Source organism: Coturnix japonica, chromosome 4 (assembly GCF_001577835.2).
Source record: "Coturnix japonica isolate 7356 chromosome 4, Coturnix japonica 2.1, whole genome shotgun sequence".
Taxonomy (NCBI): Eukaryota; Metazoa; Chordata; class Aves; order Galliformes; family Phasianidae; genus Coturnix; species Coturnix japonica.
This window is the reverse complement of record NC_029519.1, coordinates 48,768,534-48,790,727: the sequence shown is the minus strand read 5'-3', so window position 1 is coordinate 48,790,727 and position 22,194 is coordinate 48,768,534. Positions and strand designations below refer to the sequence as shown.

Sequence of the window (22,194 nt, the reverse complement as noted above, 5' to 3'; positions counted from 1 at the left end):
CAGATATCCTCTAGGATGTTCTACTATTACTAGCATCCTCCTCTTCACCCCATGCTGTTGTCCATACTTCTAGTCTTATTCTGGAATTTCCTTAAGGTATTTGTTTGCTTCTGACCTTGTACAACATACAGCTTAGCCTTTAGGCTTGCTCAGTATTAGTCTGAAGATTCCAACTGGAAAGCATATCTGGATGCAGTAGTACAGGTGCAATAGTTCTCATTAAGCGTGTCTTGCTGTCATTGTATCCAGATGACAGTTATTCATCTGCTTTGGTAAAAGTAACTTTCAACTCGTTTGATTCTGTTCGATAGCTGTTATGCCAAAATGATTTTTTAAACTTTAAAACCAGTTGAAGGAAGATAAAATACCTACCTAGCTTATTTTGTACATGAGAAGGTCAGTACTTATTTCACAGGGAAGCATAAGTATTTTTAGCATTCATCTGCCCTGATCTATTTATTAAAGATCTATTTATTGCTGCATATTGTCCCTGAGTTTCCAACTGAGTACTCAGAGTGATGTACTCAACTACCAAATCTATTTGATATCTTTTTATTCTGACACATAAAACACTAAGACAAGTCATGCACTCATCCAGGCATATATGTAGCTGCTTAGAAAAAAAATAAAATAAAACATTTTAAAATTTAGCCACAATTACTTTAAATTAGGTGCGAGTAGGTACTTTGGCCAATAAAGCACTCATCTTGACTGTCACAGCAGTGCATTTTTAACCCTTCTCGTAGTTCAGGGGAGTATGGAGAGTGGAATATTCTATAATAGGATCCTTAATTAACTCTGTGCTTTGCAAAGAGAAATAGTTAACACCAAGAAGAAAGTGGCTGATCCATGCTGAACAGCAGTTCCTGGACTAAACCTCCGTTTACTAAATGCCCTTGTGTTGGCTACAAGGCAGCTTGGAGATGCTGCTTTAGGCGTAACCTGAAAGATTTACAAAAATTCATAAACAGAACATCCATATGTTGATGGATATTAATATTTCAGAACATTTGTCTGAATGGGGACAGGGATTTGTATACAACGCTGCAGGTAACTTTTTTGCTTTCAGGCTGCTCTTCCATTAGTGTGGTTTTTTTCAGAACATTCAGAGTGAACGAAGAATACGTGGCCTTTTGCCTATAGGTAAAGCATATATTACCTTCCAACATTATATTCCAGCAGAGTTTTAAATTCCAAGAGAAGGGAAATCCTTCCACACTATGCTGTAAGTTGCAATAAAGAAATAGTATGGCTGTTCAAGTATGTCATGTCCAGTGCTGGTTTTGCATAGTCAGTTCCTGAGAGCCTAGAAAAGCGTTGAACTAAAAGGGACCACCCAGCTCACTGACTGCAGTCTCCAGTCAAATGCAACCATGCAGGAACTGAAACATTTCTAGCACCTTCAAACAAAATTTAAACTCCAGTGAGAAATCAGCAGGCAAAAACTATGCTATCTCAGAGAAAGAGCGTGAGGCCTAGCAGGAGGAAATCAAGCAGCATAGATGATTACGTATGTTTCATCTTGCACTGTGGCATGTGGCCATGTATTTTCATCAAAGTTTTGTGGATAAAATTGGTTGGGCTAGAAAAAAGAGACTGAGGAGCCATAATCACCTAAATGCCATTTAGTTTCCAAGTTCTGAAACCTTTGTAGATGTAATACTCCAATGGAAAATATTTGAGGACTGGTTAGACTTGTGCCTGTTGTGACTGAAGATAAATATTTAATAATATGTTCCTTCTGTTGCTCATTGCATTGAAGCATGTGGAGTCCTCCCCGTAGACAGTGGAGGTAACCTAGTGCAATGGGATGGGAAAAAGGGTGTCACTGGTTATGATTCAATTGTAACAGAGTGCCTGAGGTTATTCTAGCAGACAGTGTGTACAGCTTCAAGATCTGAAAGGGCTTTGGGTGATTTGAAACATGCAGTTGCTAAATGCTGGATTTGATTTGTTTGCTGAAAGCTCAAAAGAAAGAGCATAACTTTAAAAGGAGTGTTAATTCCTTAGTCAGGGACAGTTGCCATCTCACCAGAGGCACATGTGTGTAAGATTAGCTGATCTGTAATAGGAAAGAGAAATGCTGAAACAAGCAAGATCTGTGTTGACCTCCTGTATGAGGGCAAAGACTGGGCACTGACTTTTTGGGTGGTGGAGGAGAAGTTTCCATGAAATGCAGGATCTTCTCTAATAATTTGCATTTGTACTGGTTCCAGTCATGGGAAATTCACTCATTGTCAAGGTCAAAGCGTGATGTTCCATCTTTTTTCTTTTTCCTGCTTGTTTATTCCCTCTTGATTGTTTATGTAATGTTGTTTTGGTATCTAAAAAATGAGAACCCTTCTTATAAAGTGTGCTTTCAAGTAGAACTGGTATGAAGAAGATTGAAATGAAAGTGTACAAGGTGCTAATCTTACTATGTTCATTTGGTGTCAGCTCTAATTGGGTTGAGTGATACAGAACCAGTACTTAAAACAGTGTCAAAGATAGCCGTGTAACACGTGCTCATTTCATCAGAACATGCATGGAATGATGATTCATCCAGGAAGCAATGAGAACACAATCACAGCTCTGACAAACAGATGAGTTGTGGTTTCATGAGTGTGCATTGCTGCTCCAAAACCCAGCATCACTCTAAAGTCTTAATGGTGGAACACTGTTTCAAAAGATGCAATTTACAGATATTCAGTGGCAGCTCACATTTCCCCACATCACAATAAAGTTTTAGATGAATTACCTGCATTTGTTGTATCCAACATTTGTATCCACGGTTAAAATGAAAAACAGAATTTTTGAGGGATATATATAGTAGCAGGTTTAAATAATAACAATAGCAATAACAATAACAATAATAATAATAATAATAATAATAATAATAATCTTATTTGAGCCTTCATCTCCTCAAGTGTATGTGTGGCATGGTCAAACTTATTCTGACTTACTTTGAACCTGTTTGAATATTATAAGTGTAGATTTGTGACCATACGTGTTATATTAACACTTTGCACATGAAACTGATGTGTATGTGAAAGAAAAATCTGATGCATATATGAAGTGGAAACAGAACCAGTTGAAAAAGACTGGAAAGAAAAGAGAGAGGAAAAGGTTCAAAATAATATCTTGTGCGTATGTAGCTAAATAGATAATATAAAATCAGAGTTATCTTGACCATCTTGCCCTAGTCCAGCATTTGTGAATACTTCACAAAATGGTTTTAGGTATGAGAAATAAACCTGTTCCAGATTTTCTCAGATTTTGGATGGATTTTGCTGGTTCTCATACCGTATGCACTTTGAAATACTTTCAGTACCCAGAAATCTACTAAACTCAGTTGTTCTTTCATTTCTGCTTCTAAAATATTTTCTAAAGATTAGTCTTGAGCATGGATTAAGCTCCTTTTTCTTTACAGCCATGCTGACTTTGTTTGAGTATTCCCTTATGACATGATTGCAGTCATGTTTTGCAAGCTGTCATGGAGCAGGCTTTGAGAAGCCCTCAAAACCATAACACAGAACATGGGGTGATGTGCTGTAAAATCACCAAGAAAGGAGAAAAAAATAATAATATATACAGATGGGGGAAAAAAGAATTAGACAACAAAAATCAAGTCTTGAAGTTGAGTCTATTTTTTACCAGTACATAAAAAAAATCCCTGTAAAATGGACAAAAAATAGCTTTATTTATTTATTTTTTAGTTTTTGAAAGTCAGGTGGTCTCTTTGTTTTCCTTGTTTGTTCTTTCCAAGGCTGTTAAGTACCTGTATGGATAATGAAAATGATCAGTACTCCTTACATGGAGTGCAGGCACCTTGAAAGTTACTCCTGAGATTTTCCTCAAATTGTGCATGTTGAAATGAAGACTCATTTTGATAAATGGTCTTCATTTGAGGCTATCTTGTGAGGTTTTAAGCCATTTCAGCACAGAAACTGCAAAGATATCCACATTTACCAAAAACACTTCAGAAGTGAACCTAGCAGAGAAATGGAAGCTCCTAGGAAGCATGCACTGCCTCTTTATGTTTAGTTATATTCAGTAAACATCAGGCATAGGCAAAGTCATCTCATGGACTTTGGTCACTTCACTGGCTTAGGGCATGATTTCTGAAGAAGCTACTACAACCCAAAGAAAATAATTTTAATAGCACAGATAGCACATTTTGATGGAAAGTGCTGGCATTTTTAAGCTTTCCAAATAGGTGATTTTAAGGAAGAGAAAGAACATGTTGAGAAAGGGCTTCCGGCCAGAAGCAGTGATATAGATAAAAATGTCTTTCATTTTTTCCTCCCTCTCCAGAATCTAGCATAAAGACTGTGATAATGAAGGCAAACGATAAATGAAAGAAGGAGCACTTCAACATAATCTAGATAACAGGAAAATTTTAAATGGACAATTTAACATGAGAGTCTGCATGGAATTATTTTTCATTAAACAATCAAAGCTTGCGGTAATGCAAATCAAATCCATTTTTAGCTGCAGGAAATTTTGACAATTTCAGAGGAATAAAAAATATGAGAATAATAATATCATGATGGTAATTCACAGTAATTACAGAAAAGCATAATTGCACAACACAAGCACTAATCAAAGCTCAGAGGAGTACTTTGGCAGTCATTAGGATTTCAGAGCCATTAGCATTTACCTTTGTCATTGGGCACCACACAACAAGCTTTATTAATTTCATGTCAATCTACAGCATAATTTCCCTGATCAAATATCAGTTCATAATAACTAACCACAAAGACTGGCTTATCTAACATTGATTTTTGTGAAGCATTTCAGAAAGAAAGCTTTGCTGGTGAGTGCTTTGGAAGCAGCAATGCTCTTGTGAACTTGTGTTATTTCTCAAAGTTTGTCAATGTTTGACCTATTTGTGTACAACTTTCATTCATTCCATTTGGACCTGCTGGCTTGAAAAACCTTCAGAGTGTTGTCTGTACTTTTCTCTTTGTTACAAGTATAATTTTTCTGAACTTCATGCATCTGGGAGTGTTAGGAACCAAACTGATGTGCACAACAACAGTCTGATGTGCAGCTAGTCCTAAGTTCTTCTGTGTATAGAACTTGTGCCATCTGTTTGCTTTTTATTTTTTTTACAACTGACCGGCTATGCTTTGTCTCAGACTTGCCTTGGTTGCCTTGCATAAAGAGAATGTTTTACAGTTGACACCATAAAGGAGGTGAAAGAAACATCTGAAGTAATTGATTTTAAGAAAGAGGAATATGTTTCTGGAAAACATACCATGCCCACAGAGAAATTATTATCGTTAACAGGAGAGGAGCTGGTTTTCCAGAAACCTCAAGGGAAAAATAAAAGTACATGTAGGTAGTTGAAACAAAGAACAAGTAATTGGAAATTGTTATTTGGAGAAAGAATGACCAAGATCATGAAGGGCCTGTGTGTTGTTTTTTTTCCCTTGGGTGAAGATTTGAAATAGTGAAATTAAATAGAACCCAAACAACTAAAACAGAGTTTTTAAGCTGTCACTACTTATAAGTATTTGGTGTATGCATACTTTTCTCTTACACTCAATAGAAGAGCAGTTGGTTTTTGTGCAAAAAAGAAATACACCAAAACCAGGACCGTAAGTATGAAGTACCAGTACTCTCAGTCTTCTCCTTAAGTATATATTTAAGTAATTTGTTCTCTTACTGACATTAATAAGCTTTAAGAATGCATTTATACAACAGTAGTCTATAGCAGAAGACTTCAGCAGGCAGATAAAATTATATTTCAGTTCGGATTTCAGCAAAGTAAGGTACAACTTCTTGTCATGCTGGTGAGATCATTTCCCAGAGTCAGAAAGACGAGGCATTTGAGTATCTTTTCTGTTTCTCAACTGACTCACACTCACAGTGATTTTCTTTCGCTTGTGGCAAGATTGTTTTTCTGTTAGCAACTTATTTTTTAACGCACCATTCTGACACCTTGACAGTTCATGTGCTAAATCAAACTTTACAATCACTGGCAGGCAGTTATTAGATGTATTGCACTTAATTAACTTCGCACCTAATTACAAGCAATGCTGGCCGATTACAAAGGGCATAAATATATTAGTGCCCTAGCTGTCACATCATGAACATGGCTGTTTGAACAAGTCAAGCAAAAGCAATTACCACATTGTGTGCATGGGGAAGTGTAGGAGAGTGCAGAAAGAGGAATTAACTGTTTTACTAATCGTCAGAATTTAATTTTGCCCTTCGTGTTTCAGGTGACCCAGATGAGCAAAGAGTAGGAAAGAAGATTTCCTCTCGTCAGTATACATACTTCAGGATTGCTCTGTGTGTGTAGAGGGAAAACAACAGTTACATGGTAGGAGCTGACTTAGTTTTTGTTAGATAACCACTCTCTGCATCTATGGCTGATAACGTATTAGGCTTACAGCATTAAGGGGAAAAAAAACCAAAAAACCTCAACAGCTTATAGATGATAAGCAAAATTTGTGATTCAGGATTGCGCTGTGCAACTGCTATTTAAGCAGCAGTTGCCAAAATGAGGAGGACAGAATTTGGTATAATCTGTAGAGGAATAGGTTGTCAAGAAAAATGCTAGCGCTCATCTGGTGTTCTGCAGAAATCTGTCTTGCATTAGCAGAGGAAGAAAACATCTCTGCTTGAAAAGTAGGCTAGAAATGCACAGCAAATTTCTGAATTTCATAACTGGTTTTGCAGACTGTCTGTATGAGAGATGTTTCCTTCTGCATCGAGTATATTTTCTAACCCTCACATGCTGTTTCTCATAGGAATATATACAAAACATGTTACAAGTGTCAGTTAATTGTTGTTGCACATACAGCAATAGAGGGATGTTTCCTTCATTTTACATGAAGCCTGGCTAAGGAGGAAAACTGAAAATGCTTAAATACATTTGATTTCTTAAAACTTCTATTTGCCTGCTTAGCAGAATAGCCTCTGAATTAGGAATGTTTTGGAACAAAACTAAAAATGTTTGATTTCCTTTTCAATCAAGTTTTGTTCAAGACTTCATTTATTCACCAGTGCACAGACATCCTATCTTAAGCACAGTCATAGGAATTTCATGGTCAGCAGTCTGTACCATCTGCTTTGTACAAGGTATTTAATACTTTGCACAAAACAGCACCCAGGTCATGCGAACAAATTTCATATATATTGGCCAAAAAAAAGGTCACTAGAACTTGATTTTGCTTCAGGCAAATGGAAGAAAACAGGAGTCACAATGTGGTGCTAAATTAGTGTCTGTAGGGCTTGCAAGCTGTTGTTTAGGAGCTCTGAATAAAGTGAGCTGTGAGAATGTATGTAAACCTTTCCCAGCCTAGCACAACTACTCATTGTCATTCACTTTTAAATAGGCTGTCTGTGTTGTTTCTGATAACTCATGGAAAAAGTAGGTGGCCTTTAACAAAAGTTTTGGATGCCTTTGCAATTGTATGTACATAAAAAAAGTCAATTGACTCCTTTATGTGCAACAGCATAAAGTAAAAAATGGGGAGATAATGTGTTTTCAAATACAACATTACATCACTGCTGAAGACACTGATGAATGTGTTAAGAACTTGGGTGGCCAGCAATTTTTACCCAGTTTAAAATTAGAGACATTACTGTAGAAAAATAAACTTGTGCAGGAAAATGTCTTGATGGAGTGATATAAGAGAAATAAGTACTGTCAGGTAGCTTGTGCCAGAACACTTTGGCTGTTTGGTTACCCCTTACTACAAGAGTTAGGAGCTCAGTTTAAGAGAGAAGTTATATCTCTAAAGGGTTTGTGTAAAGCTCTATGATTAGTCTTCAAGGGAAAAAACACTCTACTAAACTTTCCACTGACGAGGAACTGTGGGGTACAGGGAGTTAATATGAAATATTCTGGACTTTATTCTTGCAACATACAAATGGATTTGTGTTCCACACAAAGTGTATTGAATTGTCACTTTCTTACTTGAATGTATTAGAACAAGCAATCCATCAATAATGTTTAAAAGTTAACCTAAAACCGTGCTCCATCCATTTGAGCACAATCAAATAAGACAAGGAAAAGTTTTTATAGTTGAGAATTACTGTTTCTTATGTGCTTGAGATTTTTTTCTGATGGTTACTCCTTTGTTGTTGCTGTGTGGTTGCTACTTTTTTCCAATTGCTTTTAGTTAAAATATTCAGTGATTAGTTAATATATTTTTTATTTGCTGTCTGATGTATTATATAGTCCTATGATGGGGGGATATGGATATATGAAGTGTATGTCTGAAGTCATTTCTTCTCAGTTTAGAAGCAGGGTATCACTGTGTGTGGGGAGCTGTCTCTTCCTGGACAGGCTGAGGGTTGCAATGAGAGGCACTGCTCTGCAGGGCTGTCAAGGCCCTGCAGAGCACAGGGGTCCCTCTGCTCTTTCAGGCTCTCAGCAAGAGCTTGAGGTCCTGCCTCTTACAGATGAGATTCGGAACGCTGCTAGTATCTGGTGTACCCTACAAGGTAGGGACTTCCAATCCTAGTGGTGATATCCCATCACTTGAAACAAAACTGCACATTAAGTGTTGATAATGTATAAGCACTGAACAGTTGCCTTTATTCCTTATATTGTAAAAACTGGAAACAACAGTGGTACTTGAAGAAAAATATGTTTAAAAGCCCCTGACTAGATTTTGCATCTAAGTCTGCTTTTTTTCCATGGAACTGCATGGTTTGTAGTTTGACTTTTATAGTCTATTATAATGACTCTTTCCATCTGAGTGCATTGTACTATAGGAAGCTAATTGACTTTGACTTCTCTGCTTCTGTTCCCAGTGGGATAATACCAGTTGTAATTCTTTTATTGATTGTTTATAGCAATTAGCAGAAAACAAATTTCTCTGAAGAACATATAATTTGGTTTTGTTGCTCTCTACCATTAAAACTGATCAATTTGTTATCTGAAAAAAAAAATAATAAGAAGAAACACATTCCATCTGTTTATTAGCTGAAGAGAGACAGGTTACCTCGTCATTAATGTCATCGCTAATTAGCACTCTCGTTCTGCCACCATCTGTACCAGTGGTTGGCAATCTGTCAGCAGCTTCGAATGCCAGGACTGATTGTGTTTATCTGTGCCAAACAATGGGCAAACCATGTGTGATCCTGAAATTTGTAAACAGTAGATGGCTAATGTAATTTAACTAGGCAGTTTTGTTATATGTGTGACTGCAGCCTTTGGAAGGACATGAGACTTTAAACCTCTAGGGCAGTTCCCAATCATTGGGTCACTAATACTAGGCCCAGAATATCATTACCAATTAATCAGGTTTCTGATGGCCAGACCTGGTTTTGTTTCCACTTGGGATGAGGTCTGGAAAGATGCTGTGGTCAGGTTGGTGGGACCTGTGCTCACATTCCATTAGCATCACTGGCCTCCACAATAACTGGCTGAAAAACCCTGATATATTTTGCCTCATTAATTGGATGTACAGTTTAGTGTTGAGTACAGATCACACTTTGTTAAAATTAGTTACACCAAAAATATGCTTATTTTAATAAATCAAAGCTTTACCTTGTTGTGGAGTAAACTGGCCTCAGAGTCCTGATGGAATTGAGTTTACAGTAATCAGGCACTCAATTGATGTCTGTGGTAGGATAGAGAACTACATAGTATGCCTTAAATAATTAAAATTTAGATCACCCGAAACACTCCTCAGTGATTAAAAGAATGGTTTATTTTGGCTCGCATCCTCTGAGATAGAATTAGTTTTGAACACCAGTTCATGCTGTACAGTTTCACAAGTGCAGGTCTTGAGTGACATCACCAAATTCTTTGCACAAATGTGAATGCTTACTTTTGAATGTCAGATTAAAAAATAATAGCATGGACTATTTTCTATTTTAAAAATAGAAAAGCTTTGAGACTGATTTTGGGGTTTTAATCTGGTATAGGAAAAGAAGGTAACTTTTCCAAAATAGATGCATAAACTACATATTGCCTAGAGTGCTTTCATGCTTCAAGGACATTGTGTGATTATTTTTATATTCTTCCATGAAGATATTCTGTAGTAATATTCCACTTCTTGTTTTACAGTATTGAATGAAGGCTCAGACATTAAAAGCAGGGTGTAAGAGAAAAGAAAAAAATATCAGTTGAGTGGTTAATGAAAGCCTTATTAAAAAGCCATGCATGTCAGACTGTTCTTTCTGCAATGTGTTTGTTTATTAATAGCAGTTCTGCATTCTGCAGGGTTCTATAAGTAATGAAGAAAATTGATCAAGCAAAAAAAAAGAAGTTTTTTGGAAACTTGAGTGCTGCTGAGCCCCGTAGCATGCAAATGGCACATCTGCATAAAATAAATGTGTGCCCTGCTGATAGCTTTTATATTGTTCCCCTTGTATGCATCAATTTGTTTGCTTGGTTGAGCTTACTAGACTAAATGTTCTATGATTTTATGGGGGAAATGATGTTTACATTTTCCATGAGTAGTTAGTAATGAGGCAAAATGTAGAACTAAATGAGGCAGGCTGTGTCACCAAGGAGAAGGTTACTCTTTTACCTACAATAGGAATCTTCAGTTCATAATGTATTTGCCCCATTTGAGGAATAGAATAACCGGAGTAGGGAGGAGGAATGGTCAAAGAATTGCAAATACTGCCTGTGTTACATAACGTTGCAATTCTGTGATTCTGTGAAATATTCCAAGAAGGGAACCGCAGTGTGGAAGTAAGTCAGAAGATTCCAACATGAATAATCAGGCTGCACGAAAGATACAAACCAAGAGGGAAAGCAAAAATTATAATGAACTTTAGGGGGAAGGAACCACTTGCCAACAAAGGCAGAAACTAGGGAGGCAGGAATAGATACTGAAGTTAGAGAAGAAACAGAACCTATTGACTTTGAGAAAAAACTGCAGAAAAGCTGTTCTCTTTAATGTGACAGAGTATCTAAAATTACTACTTTGAAATCCTTAGAATAATGTAAAGAATTGAAGGGAAAACTGTGTGCTCAGCAGAGTTTTGAGATGGGACAAACATGTCTTAACCAGAAAGCCTTAGGCTCTTTCTTGACTTTACTCTGTACGAGAAAGGTTGTTTATCTTAGGGGCCAGTAAACCTGATGATAGCAAGCTGGTAGAAATTATGATGCTAGAGAAGTGAAAGAGTGTGAAAAGTTCTCCATTTCTTGCCTTTGAGAATACAGAATAGTAGAAGTAATAGTAGAAGGAAGGAAGAGGTGATTAATACTCCAAAAGATGATGGTTTGTCTGAAAAAAATAGCTTGCATTCCCCTAAATGAGATGTTTGCCATGGTGAATGCAATGCCTATCAGTTGCTTGTAAATGTGGTGTAGAATTGCTGTGCTAGACTTCAGCCATGGATTCTTAAGTAAATACTGTTTTGAAAGCATGGCATTATGGAATCTGACTGTACAGAGCTGGCTATGCAATAAGTAGATTTTAAGGGACATACTCTGGGGAAGAGTGTGATTTATGTACTGAATAATCTTTCCTCTTTTGTCCAGTGAATAAATCTTCATATTGGCTGGCAGGCCCAGAATCAAGAGAAGTCCTGGGCTGCTGCTAGGGAGATGATATGTTATGTATGTTGCGCTCAAAGTGCATGATACAAAATGCAGGTAAATTATTTGTTTATATAAATACATATGAAAGGAATAAGTCTATTTTTTAGTGTGACCTTAGCAAATTCTCAGTGTAATTTTGAATTTAAGTGCCTTCTCTTGTTCTCAAGTATTAGGTTGACTGGTGACAAAGAAGTGTTTAAGTATGTTAATACTAAGCAGGGGAAAAAGTAGAGGTGTCTATGATAATTTTGCAGTTGACTTTCAGAATACACAGCCATTTACATACACGTGAATGTCACCAGCTGCATCTCCATATTATTAGCTGCTTTCTCTTCAGGTTTAGCTGTGGAAAAAATATACAAACTTATTTCTATTTTATCATGTCCTTGAAGAAAATCCCCTAGAAAACATGAAAGACCATTACAATTGAAAAAATAAACATGCTAAATTGCTCCAACTAGAACTAAATTGGTTTAAATATGCTGTATGCAGGCAGCATTATTCGAATACAGGTTTTATTACACAGTCGAGTTGATAGCAATGATTCAATGATAAATCTTCCCCCTGAGCTTGTCACTCCTGCAGACAGCAATACTTTAAACAGATACAACATGTTTGGAGAATGCCCAGGACACTTAGTCAGACTTTGTCAATTTGGTGTCACACGTCAGTGAACTAAATATTGATTTAACAGCTGCCACAGGCTTCACTGCCTGCATCATCTGAAGGTATGAGAGATAATGCTAGGATGGTACATCAAATCAGTGGTAGAGTGGATATAATGTGTACCTTACACGTCACAGAATGATATTAATTGGTTTGTCCAAAAAGAACAAGTAAGAGCCATTAAGTTTCCTATGTGTGTGGTATCAGGGTGTGTGTTATAAAGTGTGAAAATTAAGTATTTTCTTCCTTTATTTATTCTACTTGTCCCAGGGGTAATCTGCTCCAGCACCACACTAGCTCTTTTCAGTCTTGTGCAAAACCATGTAATAAAGAAAGAATTATGATTGTGTTCAGTGAGAGAAGAGATTCAGTTTAAGGAATGTATGTCATAGTGGTGTTTGCATTCCCTTAACAACTGTAGGGTATAGAGAAGCATGCTAGCTATTGAGGTCAAGTGGCTGTTAACATTATTATTAAGTACTGACACTGTAAAAAGGAAGTAATGCCCCAGAAATTCGTAATAAAATGGTACATTACTTTCTCCTTTTGGGGGAATTTTAACTTGTTAGCTGGTACGTGAGATTGGAGAACAGTTTAAATGGATAGCAGTCCAGGTACAGCAAAAGGAAAAGTACTTTAAAATAGTGATTGTCACTTTTTTTTAGACAGAGTGTTTTCAGCTATCGTAATGCTGCAGTTCTGCTCTTTCCCTCTAACACACTTTAAGCAGAAATTTCAGCCAGCGTTGAATCTTGCTGATGTGTCTGAGGAGTGGACAGTGAAGAGCCTCTGCTCAGGGGTATTGTATCCAAGATGTGCCAAGGCATTCTGGGAAAACTAGCGATCTTAAGGTGAAATATGTAGTGGAACAAATGCAAGAACTTTGTTTCACTCTTCACCATCTCTCCATAATATCTTCAATGTGTGCTGATGTTTGACATAAAATATTTTTGAAAGTTAAATCTTCAGTTTTTAGTTCCAAAAATCATAAGGACTGGCAACAGATTTAACATTTAAGATTTGGAAGTGGCCTCAAAAGAATAATGTGGTTTGATATATTTCTTTGTTCCTTTAAAGTAAATGGAACAATTAGCCTAAATGAATTTTCAGAGGAATTTCTTGTCTGCTGAAAAATCATGAATAATAATAAAAGAATAGAGTGCAGAAAGGAAGAAGGGGTCATTAGAGTAATTAATCTATGGTTGAGAAACAAAAGTCAGTTCCAAGGACTCATGAGGTTCTGCTGAAGTATTCAGTTTCTGTTTCAAAGTGTTCAGTAAGCCAAAAGTGTTACAGTAGTTTGTATGAACTTCTTCAAAGTGCTCCGCGAGCTCATTTTATTTCTGTCTTAACTGATTATCCTCCAGTTTTGTTTATAACACTCACTGCACATCCTTATTTCTGTTAGTATCAAGCATGTACACTTGCAAATGTGACTTGTATCATATAAGGGCAAGCTGATCTTTCTGCTTTTCTGCTTTCTCTTAAAACATATTTACCTTATTTGGCAATTCTGACCATCTCCCTCTTATTTTTATGTTGACTAATATTTCTGTCCTGCCTGACTGCTTGGAGCACAGGCATGTTGTTGTATGTCCATGATCTTCCACAGCACAGAGGTGAAATTGATAGTAGTTCCTGGGATCATCCTTTTTACTCTTCCTGGAAATAGGTGTGATGTTGCATTTTTTCTAGTCACCAAGGACTTCACCTGACTGTCACAACTTTTCAAATATCATTGAGAGTGACTTGGTGACTACCTGTTTAGTGCCCAGAACATTTCATGACATGCGTAATAGTTTTTAACCTCTTAATAATTTTATTTTAGAAGTCAATAAATTTTAGGAACAGTAAATCAGGTCTATTTAATTGGTGAGAGGCAGTTATCACAGAATGGCTAAAAATGTATTTGGCTACAGAAGAGCCAATCTCCTACTTTGCTACCTGTACACTTCATCTCCATTTTCTCTGCACATACACTGTACTTAAGACTTCAACAGGACTGCAGAATTCGGCATGGTTTGAAAGAAGAGAGAGAGTTCACTACCATTCAGCAGTATTTTTGCTCATCTTATCATATGAACTGCTTTTGGTTTGCACATATCAGAAATCTCTGCAATTTCAACACTTACTAGCAATTTGTATTTTCGGGGATGCTTGTGTGGGTGGGAAGCACAGTGTGGAATTCTGTAGATTCAATTGGTCTGCAACAGAGCATGCCCAAATAGTTGCAGACCTACTAACAGAAATAGGTCAGACTTTGTCAGAAGGTGCCAATATTTCAAAGTTGCAATCATATCATTCTGCTGTAGAATTTTCTGAAGTTTATTTTCTTTACCTATTACAGAATTCTATCCCACAGTTATTCTTCACTTTGTCCCTAAGGTCTGTTACACCAGTCACCCATAAGATGCTGCAGACCAAAACCACTGCTTTTGTAACTCTTCTGACTTCAGTAGTTTGTAGGAAGAGAGTTTGATGATCCATTTTAACTAACTATAATAGAGTGATTTTTGCTACTTCCCAGGTTTGCAATTCCCGTGGCCTTTTTCACAGAGTAAAGGAGATTAATTTTAGAAACAGTAGGCTTTACAGATCCCAGGACATTTCTCCTAGCCATTATTTTGCTTTGAGTAAGTAGGCTCTCAGACAAAATTTCACTTTTGGAGAATTATTTCTGAGATATTTTAACAGCTAAACCACATTTAATGTATGTACCAATGGGATGTATCTTCAAGCCCAGTAAATTTGCTATTATTTCCTGTTTGAAAGAAAATAATCTCATCATCTTTAATAAGAACTCAGCTTTCCTGGTGATGGGCAGAAAGCAGGATGTTTTGTTAGAACCTGAGACACATTTGGGGAAGTCTGCAAACCCATTTTTAATTAGATGACTAAATCTCATTCCTGGCATGGCCACTTGAAGGTGGTCTGTAGCCTTATCTGCCTGAAAGGGATTCCCAGGAGCAGAGAAGGACTGCTGGTTCCTCACCTGTGGCTTTTAGTAGCCACTCAGCGCTAGGGAGCTGTGTGACTGGGGTCTGTATCTGTTATGCCCTCCCTGGATGTCCTCACCAGGAGGCCTGCAGAACTGGGTAAGCTAAATCCTTGCTTTGAAGATGGCTCAGATAGTGGGGACTCAGGAAGTCTTGATGCTGCAAGAAATCAAGTGGTCTCTAATTAATTGTAGTTGACCTAATTGATATTTTCGAGCAAAAGGTTGATAAAATTGACAATATATTTCCTTTTGAAGTAGGATTTTTATGCATTTGATTTAGGATAAATACAATTTATTTGAAAATGATGAGGGTATTCCTACAATTCTTAAAGTTTTTAAAATATTTATTGTAGTTGTTGTATGTATTTTTTCCCATGTTTATGATTTTCTCCTCTATAGGTGTCTAGCTAATCCTGAAAATTAATACCCCCTGAATCTAAATGGGAGGCTGATAAAAGAGGTGTAAAGAAGAGGGGAGGAAGGTGAAGTTATGAAAATCTTTAAATAAAAGTGTTTTTTTTAAGTGATTAATCAAGAAGGTGAGAAACTTTGAAAAGGGAAAAGAAATCTTGAAATCCAGTAAAGCTCAGAAGCAGGAGAAGTAGTGTGGAAGTGGTTAATTAAATTGTTTTCCAACTTCTCTACCACTTTGTCTTGGCAAGGGGAAATATCAAATCATCAGCGTGGTTATAAGGTTGAGATTTTAGTGTCTCTTTCATAATCCCATTTCAGCACTATAGAAGAGAGATCCCAGTCTTTATTAGACATGTGCCTTAAAACAGAATATGCCTTTTTACGATAAATAGAGAATCAACTACATGCTTTATTGTTCTTTTCAGCTTTCTCAGAAATGAAGATTGGCCTCTTTACACTGGAAGACCTTTGCCAGTGGTGCATTCATTTCAGAGCACTTCCACCTTCTTTGTACAAGCTTGATGAAAAAATCAGTAAGTGACATAATTTTCACATAAAAGTCAAATTATTATGAAGTCAGAAATAATTAAGTATGTGAATTCACTGTTGAGTTTAAACAAATCTATGACTATTACTAATCCAGAATTAATAGAAGATTAATTCAACATTTATTAGCATTCATATGCTAACAGATATAATCGTGTTTTGCATATGAAGTATAGTTCTGCTCATAATTGAATGTTTGCCTGCTCTAATATTTTATCTGTAGAGTGAAGAATAGCTTTATGATGAGCCAAATTAGAAGTGTACTGCGCTAAGTCAGTCTTTCTCAAACCTTCCTAGTCCCAGTGCAGTAACAAATTTTTGGGTGCAAGGGGCATCCTACTACTTTGTCAGTATCCAGAAATAGATAAGGTCAAATTGTTTATACAGTACAGAATGCATTCCACTGACTTTCTGTTAATACTGAAATTTAAAAACCCCTTAAGTCAATTTTAAGCCTGGCTACATGGAATAAAAGAAATGTTTTAGCAATACATGTGTATACTTAATTTCTACATGGCCCAATCCAATTAACTTAAATTAATCTGGCATCTTTGCATTAATTAAAAAGAGAAGGTTGGTTTGAGTACTTGGGAGCTCAGTCAAAATGGTTTCCCTGAAAGTGTGAGTACAATAAGAGGCTTTTCTTTTTCATGGCATCCTCTAAGGTATGCATACCATATAAGGTGTAAGAGGCCTACCTTAGTAGTGGCATTTTTCTTCCATCTTCGCTGTTTGTAGTTTTGCAACATCCTCCACATACTGTTCTTCAGAACATTAGAAGAATAGGAAGAGTGCATACTAAGAAGGCAAAAGAAATGAATGTCCTGTAGAGCATGATCTTTTTCTGTTGTTACTTATCTGGTTATAATATTGAAAAAAAATGTTGGGCTCTTCAGAATATAATCAGTTCAAATCTCTTGAAAAGTGCCTGTTTTTATCAGTATTAGTTGCTTCCAGTGGGGCTAAGCATTAGTGAAGGTAAGTCTTCGCATCATCTGAGACTAATGATGACAAGTACAAAGGAAAGAGAAGTAGAACTGAAGTTGTTCCTGTTATTGTTAGTCTTTCTATTTACTGATCTAAGCCTAACAGCATTCTTTGCTGTTTATGGCTTCTTATGTTACTTTTTAGTATTGTAATCAGTGCCTAGCTCAGTGGACAATTTTCCTTTATCCATCCTTATATTTTTGTGTATACATAAATGCTACAAAGTGCTGTTTGGTTGTGATGCAGCTTTCAATGGGAAGACACACTTAGGAATATCAACTACCTAAAGGCACTTCACTGCCCAATACAAAGGACAAGAAGACCATATTTAACTATCAGGCATTCCTGAGCTCAGAAGGCAGCTATGACCACTACTGCCTGTCAGCTTACCCATTAGCCTAGCTGTGAACTGTTAAGGATGGCAAGGTATTGTGTCCATCTTGAGATCAGAGGGCAGTGGAGGCTGAGAGCCACTACTGAGAGCACTTGTCTCAGGGAAAAGAAGCTGCTTTTCACTCCTAATAGCTCCTGCATGTCTTCCTTCCTTTTCAGCTCCTGAAAAATGTGTAATGTTACTCTCACTTCATTCTCTTTCCACTGTCATAATGTAAGATACAGACTTCTTAATTCTTTCAGTAGAGAACCACAGAGGGAAAAAAAATGTGGGAATCTCACTTTTTCTATGGGTATAAATGACCCATGAATGTTTATGCCATTAAATTCTCACTGAGAAAAAGATGAGATGCTGCTTTTGCTGATATAGTGAACTAATGAAAGCACTGTTCTAAATCTTTAAAAGTACATCTATTCAAGCATGAGCTAATGTATGGAGTGAACTGGCCATTTTAACAATATAAAATATCCTATGGGTTTTTATGTACATTGGAGAATGCTGTCTTAGTAAAATGTTTCTTAACTTTGAGAATGTAGTAATGTACAGATATAAAAAACAACACTTGATGATGCAGGAGATTCTCTAAGCTTTTCTTGACTATTTCTAGTGAACCTTTTCTGCACAGCTATGGCAAGGTAAATTTTCAAAGCAGTATTCTTGAGTCTTGCTACCACTACTGATATTACTGGATATCACTTGGTTGAGTCTTCCAGTGGTGCTTTGAAAGGGTATGCTTGTATGTAAAAAATTAGCTTGTTTCCTTGTTTGTGGATTTTCTGGGGAATGTAAATACAAAAACATTCCTCCCCATAACATAGAAGTAAGGTTTGCATATCAGAGCCAGTTCCTGCCAAGTGGGATATTTGCTGTGCCTGGAAGGAATGCCAGGATCCCAGCTGATAAGAACTTTTTTTCAGTGAAGTCAGAACCTGAAATCACCAGAGGTCCAGACCAAATTTAAACCTAGCAGCCTGAATGAAGGAAAAGTTCTGTTCTGTCACAGACTAATTAGGTAGAACCTACTTTTTCTCAAATCAGGTATTTCCCTGCTGTTCAGAAAATCTTGGCTAAAATAAATCTGTGCCTGAGTAATTTATATGTTTATGTATATATCTGTACATAGATCACACCACTGCCAACTCCCTACAAACCTGTTCCATTTGCAAGCATCATGTCTGATGTGCATTTATGCTAAATTGAATTTGTAAAGTTGGACACCATGCTCATTCATTTTCATCAGATCACGTCTGTAAGATTTTTGCTAAGTGCTCTGTTATTTTGAAAGTCAGTTTAATGACTGCTCGCTATAAAAGTTAAAGCAATTATATATAATGTGTAATTAACAATATGACTTCCAAATGTTCATATATAATGCATGTCAGATTTCAGTTGAAAAACCAAACAACCTCAAGGTTGCTGTCTGCTTTTCAGAAGATCCACATGTTGTAAGCTTAAAGTATCAGCTGGTTTCTATGTGTGACCAGAGCAGTGTAATTTGTGCTGCATTCAGTCCTTTATTTTCTTGAGTCTGGACAGAGTAATGATCAGATGTGACTTCTGCTAAATACAATCAGTGTTTGATCCACATATAGATCTGTGAATTGATCAATGCTTTTTTTTAATGGCATATTTCCTACTGGCATTATTTTTGTATACGGTATAATAAAGACAGATAAGCAAATAAGGTATGACCTTTTCTAAAATTGAGCTGTGCTTGCTCTTATATTACTGATGGTAAAATGAAAACATCTAGAGACACCAAATGAGATTGTTGACCACTGCACTCCTACTGGCAAAGGTAGCTTTTTACAAAACATTTTAAATCTAAATACTCTCCACAGATAAAGCAGCTTTATACCTAATTAGAATGAAGAGTAGAAATGATTGGTTGTGGATGTCAAGAATGCCTTGCCTTTGTCAGAAGAGTCTCTTGACTGGGCTAGCTGCTCTCTTTCCAGCCCTCCAGCACAAATTTCTACCTCCCACACATCTTTCCTGTCCTGTTTTCTGTGTACCTGCTTTTTCTGTTCTTAGCCACCTCTGGTTTGTTCTTCACAAAGTGTTAATTTTTTTAATTAAGTGAACTGTAGATTCAGGTTACCAAGTCTGCAGGGATTGAGTAATCCAAAGCTGCTTGCCTGTCCCTTCTGGCTCACCTGTTGCTTCCCCAGAGGCCCTGGCAGATGGACAGGATTTAAGGCTAAAGGCAAGGAGAGTTGCTGCTTTAGCTGTCCAACTCTGTTCTGTTTGTATTCATGAGGTGGCACTCTGAAATTACACACCTGTTCAGTCAAAGGAAAAATCAAAATAAAGACAATTCATAATATAAAAGACAGTGAAAAAGCCTACTTGGACCACTGAGATGCCTCAGGGTGGACTTCTCTGAACTGTTTGTTTGCATATGTACTATTTATTTTGGAAAAACAACTTCAGGCATTACAGTTTTGAATTCGTTCTTGAAATCCATTGGTGATGGTTTTTCTAAGAATTGCAGTATTTCTTGAAAAGTTCATATGAGGGGTTTTGTTGTTCTTATTTATTTATTTATTTATTTTTTCCTTTTTGGAGGGGACAAAAAGATTTGCATGTACTGAAGCATTGTACTCTCCTGTTCTGCAGTTAATCAGCTTCCTGGAAATGTTGCAACTCTGTCTAGAGTAATAGAATCATAAGATATCCCAAGTTGAAAGGGACCCACAGTGGGTCCTTGAACTCTAACAATTTGGGGATGCAATCACTGCCCTGGGGAGCCTGCTCCATGCCCATCCTCTAGTGCAGATCATAACACCCCACCCGACCCTCACTTGAAGCAGCTTAATGCCATTCCTTCAAGTCCTGTTGCTGTCACCATAGGACAAAGATCAGCACTGCACCTCAGACATGAGGCCTTCCCTCATTCTCAATCTTCTCAGGGCTGAGCCAACCAAAGGACCTCAGCCATTCCTTATATATCTTTCTCTCTAGCCCCTTCTCCATCATCATAGACATCTTTTGGATAATCTCTAATAGATTCCTGCCCTTCTTATATTATGGCACCCAAACCTGTGCCTAGTGCTTGAGTTGAGGCCACACTAGTGCAGAGCAGAGTGGGACAGTCTTCCCTCACCCAGCTAGCAGTGCTGGACACCTTGGGATATGATTCGATTCTTATGAGTTTCTTAAGGTTATTCCCTTTAAATGGAGAAACAAAGACCAAAAGAAGGCATTTGAATATCTCATTTGGAAGGAAAGTGTTTTATATACTAAAATAAAATTATTTGTATGGAATTTTACTCAACAGAACATTGATGTGATTTTTGGTGAAGTTGCCCAGCAAGGCCAAGTGATGCTTGAAGAAGTTTTGTTTTCTTTACTTCTTTGCTCATATTGTGGTTGGTATAAACTGCTTTTTTTAGTTTAATAATAAGGGTGGGAAGAGGTCAAATGCTGGAAGATTAATTTAAAAACTAGCTCAGAAGAATTAGTCACAGGAGAGCAACTCTAGGGTGTCTGACACGTATCAGCATTTTGTTTCGTTGTAACCAAAATATTGCGCATGTATTCATAAAACACATTTGTTGGGTTTTCTTTTAAGTTTCACAGTTTGTTCTTTTTAAACTTGTGGCAGGTCAGAATTAATGGTGGCAATTTCCTTCACTAATGACCTGAATTCTCTTTTTAAACCCTGGTAGATGCCTTTTTAAAGAAGGGCTGGAGGCTCTTCTGACAACATCAAGATAAAGCATGAAGTAGCACTTCTACATTTCTATTAAAAACTACAGTAAACCTTGAGTTTTTCTAAAACCACTACAGAATGTATTTGTTGTTCATAGATGAAACTTCATATATTTATATAGAAATATTCTGTACAATGATACTAACATTCATCTGAAACTTATATGTGAGATTATAAAAAATACAGTGGCTATAGAAATGTACAGGAGCTGAATCATATATATATATATATTATATATATATATAGTATATATAGTGTGTGTGTGCGTGTATGTATATATATATATATTTGTAATATTATCACTTTTATTATCCTGGTAAGTCTTAAAGCTTTTTAGTTTGTGGACAGCTTTGAGAGCATTTTCATAGTAGAAAATTTTATTACTGGAGATATTGCATCTGTTTCTAACACAGTTTAAAATAATCTGCAGTCAAGTTTTTTTTTTTCTTTTTTTTAAAATATATTTCAGTTTTTAGTTTTTTAGAGGTCATGATCATTATTAATTCAGTTCAGATGGAGCACCAATAAATGCCACAGACCTATGGGCCAAAGATGTACTGAGTGACTTTGTCCCATAAGGATGAATGAACTAAGCTACTAATGTAACTAACTTGTATTGTGCACATTCAGACTGTGATTCTGTAACTGATAATACAGAATCTTTACTGATGCACAAGAAACACAGCTGTGATTTGGATCAGATACAAGAATACAACTGCACTTCACGTGAATAAGCCAACACATCTACTACAGCCTTTAGGTCATCTTTATGCTTTTAGATACTCTTGAAAAGCATGCAATCTCCCCAGTGCACCTTTGAGTCCAATCAGTGGTTGTTATTGTATGGCTACAGTAATTTTGAGCCTTCTGTAAAAGTCCATAAAGTGAAGCTTCTTGTTTGGTCCTTGATTTAAGTGGGAAACAAATGTCTAAGAAGGCTACCTAGTAGACAACTTATTCATCAGTGT

General features: G+C 36.7%; 1 long non-coding RNA gene across 1 annotated transcript in view; it reads left to right on the top strand.

Moving 5' to 3' along the window:
* Window positions 1–6,212: 6,212 nt before the first annotated feature.
* The window catches only part of LOC107313568, an 86,489-nt gene continuing 70,507 nt past the window's right edge, over window positions 6,213–22,194 (top strand). The window contains exons 1-2 of the long non-coding RNA XR_001555065.2: window positions 6,213–6,310; window positions 16,010–16,117. This is a non-coding gene — a long non-coding RNA (uncharacterized LOC107313568). The remainder of the gene's footprint in view (window positions 6,311–16,009; window positions 16,118–22,194) is intronic.